Genomic DNA, 5,925 nt, shown 5'->3' on the forward strand with positions numbered 1-5,925 from the left:
TTCTTGTTTTGTTTTGAAAGTTTTTATTTTGCCCTAGTGATTGTATTTATGCATTTCTGTTGTTGATTAATGTGAGAATTTTATGAAGTGTATTATGTTTGTGTAACAAATTGTTCAAAAAATGAGTTATTTTAGTGTCAAGATACACCATGGGGGAAGTTTGGGTTTGATGGTGAACCTTTACACTATGTGGGGGGTGAGATTTGATAGTAGACTACTGGTGGACGAAATTGTGATCACTATTCTTTGAATTGCATTTATTGTAGAATTGTGGAACTTAGGATTTTTGGCACGAGTGGACACAACTCCGTTCAACTAACCAGCAAGTGTACTGGGTCGTCCAAGTAATAAACCTTACGTGAGTAAGGGTCGATCCCACAGAGATTGTTGGTATGAAGCAAGCTATGGTCACCTTGTAAATCTCAGTCAGGCAGATTAAAGGGTAATTGTGATTATTGGAATAAATAATAAAAAGGAATAATAAAAGGGATAGAAGACTTATGCAGATTCATTGGTGGGAATTTCAGATAAGCGAATGGAGATGCTGCATGACTCAAGGACGCCTGCTCTCCTACTGCTTCTACTCAATCCTTCCTACTCCCTTCCATGGCAAGCTTTGTATAGGGGTTCACCATCAGCTGTGGCTACTTTCAATCCTCTCAGGAAAATATCCTATGCGGCTGTCACTCGCACAGCTAATCATCTGGAGGCATCACCCATGGTTGATGGCTACATCCCATCCTCGCAGTGAAAACTAATGCTTACGCACTCTGTCACAGTACGGCTAATCACCGGTTGGTTCCCGCTCCTACTGGAATAGAATCCCTTGATTCTTTTGCGTCTGTCACTAACGCCCAGCAGGTTACAAGTTTGAAGCACGTCACAGTCATTCATTACCGGAATCCTACTCGGAATACCACAGACAAGGTTAGACTTTCCGGATTCCCAGGATCCTACTCGGAATACCACAGACAAGGTGAGACTTTCCGGATCCTCATAAATGCCGCCATCTATCTAGCTTATACCACGAAGATTCTGTTGGGGAATCTAAGAGATACGCATTCAAGCTCTGTTGCATGTAGAACGGAAGTGGTTGTCAATCACGCGCGTTCATAAGTGAGAATGATAATGAGGGTTACTTATCATCACATTCATCATGTTCTTGGGTACGAATGAATATCTTGGAATAAGAATAAGAGAGATTTGAATAAAAGAAAATAGAATTGCATTAATACTTGAGGTACAGCAGAGCTCCACACCCTTAATCTATGGTGTGCAGAAACTCCACCGTTGAAAATACATAAGCAAAAGAGGTTCAGGCATGGCCGAATGGCCAGCCCCCCTAACGTGATCAATGATCTCCTAAGATGAAGAATAAAACAGAACTGAGACCAAAGATGTCTAATACAATAGATAAATGTCCTATATATACTAGACTAACTACTAGGGTTTACATGAGTAAGTATTTGATGCATAAATCCACTTCCGGGGCCCACTTGGTGTATGCTTGGGCTGAGCTTGATCAATCCACGAGCTGAGGCTTCTCTTGGAGTTGAACTCCGAGTTTTGACGTGTTTTGGGCGTTCAACTCCGGATCATGACGTTTTTCTGGCGTTTAACTCCAGACAGCAGCATGAACTTGGCGTTCAACGCCAAGTTACGTCGTCATTCTTCGAATAAAGTATGGACTATTATATATTGCTGGAAAGCCCTGGATGTCTACTTTCCAACGCCGTTGAGAGCGTGCTAATTGGAGTTCTGTAGCTCCAGAAAATCTATTTCGAGTGTAGGGAGGTCAGATTCCAACAGCATCAGCAGTCCTTTTGTCAGCCTTCTTCAGAGTTTTGCTCAAATCCCTCAATTTCAGCCAGAATTTACCTGAAATCACAGAAAAACACACAAACTCATAGTAAAGTCCAGAAATGTGAATTTAACATAAAAACTAATGAAAACATCCCTAAAAGTAGCTTAAACTTACTAAAAACTATATAAAAACAATGCCAAAAAGCGTATAAATTATCCGCTCATCACAACACCAAACTTAAATTGTTGCTTGTCCCCAAGCAACTGAAAATCAAATAGGATAAAAGAAGAGAATATACTGTAAATTCCAGAATATCAATGAATATTAATTTAATTAGATGAGCGGGACTTGTAGCTTTTTGCTTCTGAACAGTTTTGGCATCTCACTTTTTCCTTTGAAGTTTAGAGTGATTGGCTTCTCTAGGAACTTAGAATTTCGGATAGTGTTATTGACTCTCCTAGTTAAGCATGTTGATTCTTGAACACAGCTACTTATGAGTCTTGGCCGTGGCCCTAAGCACTTTGTCTTCCAGTATTACCACCGGATACACAAATGCCACAGACACATAACTGGGTGAACCTTTTCAGATTGTGACTCAGCTTTGCTAAAGTCCCCAGTTAGTGGTGTCCAGAGCTCTTAAGCACACTCTTTTGGATCACGACTTTAACCACTCAGTCTCAAGCTTTTCACTTGGACCTTCATGACACAAGCACATGGTTAGGGACAGCTTGATTTAGCCGCTTAGGCCTGGATTTAACTTCCTTGGGCCCTCCTATCCATTAATGCTCAAAGCCTTGGATCCTTTTTACCCTTGCCTTTTGGTTTTAAGGGCTATTGGCTTTTTCTACTGCTCCTTCTTTTTCTCTTTCTATTTTTTTTTATTTTTTTTTCGCCATTTTTTTTTTCGCACAAACTTTTGCTTTTCACTGCTTTTTCTTGCTTCAAGAATCAATTTCATGATTTTTTCAAATCATCAATAACATTTCTCTTTGTTCATCATTCTTTCAAGAGCCAACAATTTTAACACTCATAAACAACAAGATCAAAAATATGCACTGTTCAAGCATTCATTCAGAAAACAAAAATTATTGCCACCACATCAATATAATTAAATTAAATTCAAGGATGAATTCAAAAATTTATGTACTTCTTGTTCTTTTGAATTAAAACATTTTTCATTTTAAGAGAGGGGAAGGATTAATGGATTTTATTCATAGCTTTAAGGCATGGTTACATACTATTGATCATTAAATAAAGACACAAAACATAGATAAACACAATAATTAAAAACCGAAAACAGAAAGAAATAAGAACAAGGAATGAATCCACCTGAGTGAGGGTGGCGCCTTCTTGAAGGTCCAATGGTGCTTTTTGAGCTCCTCTATGTCTCTTCCTTGCCTTTGTTGCTCCTCCCTCCTTGCTCTTTGATCTTCTCTTATTTCTTGGAGAATGATGGAGTGTTCATAATGTTCCACCCTTAGTTGCTTCCAATATTTGTGTGGAGGATAACTTATTCCCTGAGGTATCTCAGGGATCTCTTGATTTGCAGCCACATGTTCTACCACTGAGCTATGACGGCTTATATATTTATTTTTTTTTTCATCTCCCAAGACTCAAAGGTGGAAGCTTTTGTCTTCCCTTTGAGGTTTCTCTGGCCTTAGGTGCCATTAATGGTAATGGAAAAGCAAAAAAGCTATGCTTTTACCACACCAAACTTAAAATATTGCTCGCCCTCGAGCAAGAGAAGAAAGAAGAGAGGAAGAAGAAGAAGAAGAAAATGGAGCTGAGTGAGGGGAGATGGATTCGGCTATATGGGTGGGATTGGGTGGGAAAGAGAAGTTGAATTGTAAAGGTAGGTGGGGTGTATGGGGAAGAGTGGATAGATGTAGGTGGTGAATGAAAATAGAAGGGATGACCATGAATGGAAAGAGAGAGGGCGAGGTAGGTGGGGATCCTGTGGGGTCCACAGATCCTGGGGTGAAAAGAAATACCATTCCTTCACCATATAGGCATGTAAAATGCCTTGGCACACCATTCTGGCGTTTAAACGCCCATTGGTGCATGTTCTGGGCGTTCAACGCCCATGTGATGCATGTTTCTGGCGTTGAACGCCAGTTTCATGCTTGTTTCTGGCGTTCAGCACCAGTTTGTCCTCTCTGTGCACCATCCTGGCGTTTAACGCCAGGTTGTTGCTTGTTTTGGGCGTTCAGCGCCAGAATGGTGCTCTGTTCTGGCGTTGAACGCCGGCCAGATGCACCTTTTGGGCGTTGAACGCCAGCCCGTGCGTCTCCAGGGTGAAAAAATTTTTTTCTTCAGTTTTTGACTCTGTTTTTAATTTTTTTGATTTTTTCGTGACTCCTCATGATCATGCACCTAATTAAACACAAAAATAACACTAAAACAAAATAAAATAAAATTAGATAAAATTGGGTTGCCTCCCAACAAGCGCTTCTTTAATGTCAGTAGCTTGACAGTGGCTCTCATGGAGCCACAAGGTGATCAGGTCAATGTTGTATAGTTGCCAACACCAAACTTAGAGTTTGGATATGGGGTCTTAACACCAAACTTAGAGTTTGGTTGTGGCCTCACAACACCAAACTTAGAGTTTGACTGTGTGGGTTCCTCTTGACTCTGAACTGAGAGAAGCTCTTCATGCTTACTCTCTTTTGTCACAGAGGGATGGCCATGTGCCTTAAACACAAGGTAGTCCCCATTCAATTGAAGGACTAACTCACCTCTGTTGACATCTATCACAGCTCCTGCTGTGGCTAGGAAAGGTCTTCCCAGGATGATGCATTCATCCTCTTCCTTCCTAGTGTCTAGGATGATGAAATCAGTAGGGATGTAAAGGCCTTCAACCTTTACTAGCACGTCCTCTACTATTCCATAAGCTTGTCTCATGGACTTGTCTGCCAATTGTAATGAGAACAAGGCAGGTTGTACCTCAATGATCCCCAGCTTCTCCATTACAGAGAGTGGCATAAGATTTATTCCTGACCCAAGATCACATAGAGCTTTTTCAAAGCTCATGGTGCCTATGGTACAAGGTATTAGGAACTTGCCAGGATCTTGTTTCTTTTGAGGTAGAGTTTCCTGAATCCAGGTATCCAGTTCACTAATGAGCAAGGGAGGTTCACTTTCCCAAGTCTCATTACCAAATAACTTGGCATTAAGCTTCATGATAGCTCCTAAGTATTGAGCAACTTGCTCTCCAGTCACATCTTCATCCTCTTCAGAGGAAGAATAGTCTTCAGAGCTCATGAATGGCAGAAGGAGATTTAATGGAATCTCTATGGTCTCTATATGAGCCTCAGATTCCTCTGGATCCTTAATAGGAAACTCCTTCTTGCTTGAAGGACGTCCCAGGAGGTCTTCCTCACTAGGATTTTCGTCCTCCTCCTCCCTAGTGCATTCGGCCACTTTGACTAAATCAATGGCCTTGCACTCTCCTTTTGGATTCTCTTCTGTATTACTTGGGAGAATACTGGGAGGAGTTTCAATGACTTTCTTACTCAGCTGGCCCACTTGTGCCTCCAAATTTCTAATGGAGGATCTTGTTTCATTCATGAAACTAAAAGTGGCCTTTGACAGATCAGAGACTATATTTGCTAAATTAGAAGTATTTTGTTCAGAGTTCTCTGTCTGTTGCTGAGAAGATGATGGATATGGCTTACTATTGTTCAGCCTATTACGTCCACCATTGTTAAAGCCTTGTTGAGGCTTTTGTTGATCCTTCCAGGAGAAATTTGGATGATTTCTCCATGATGGGTTATAGGTGTTTCCATATGGTTCACCCATGTAATTAACCTCTGCCATGGCAGGGTTCTCAGAATCATAAGCTTCTTCAGAAGCTGCCTCTCTAGTACTGTTGGATGCATGTTGCAGTCCATTCAGATTTTGAGAGATCATGTTGACCTGTTGAGTCAACACTTTATTCTGTGCCAATATGGCATTCAGAGTATCAATTTCAAGAACTCCTTTCTTTTGAGGTATCCCATTATTCACGGAATTCCTCTCAGATGTGTACATGAACTGGTTGTTTGCAACCATGTCAATGAGTTCTTGAGCCTCTTCAGGCGTTTTCTTCAAGTGAATAGATCCACCTGCAGAATGGTCCAGTG

This window comes from Arachis hypogaea, chromosome 9 (genome assembly GCF_003086295.3).
Source record: "Arachis hypogaea cultivar Tifrunner chromosome 9, arahy.Tifrunner.gnm2.J5K5, whole genome shotgun sequence".
NCBI lineage: Eukaryota > Viridiplantae > Streptophyta > Magnoliopsida > Fabales > Fabaceae > Arachis > Arachis hypogaea.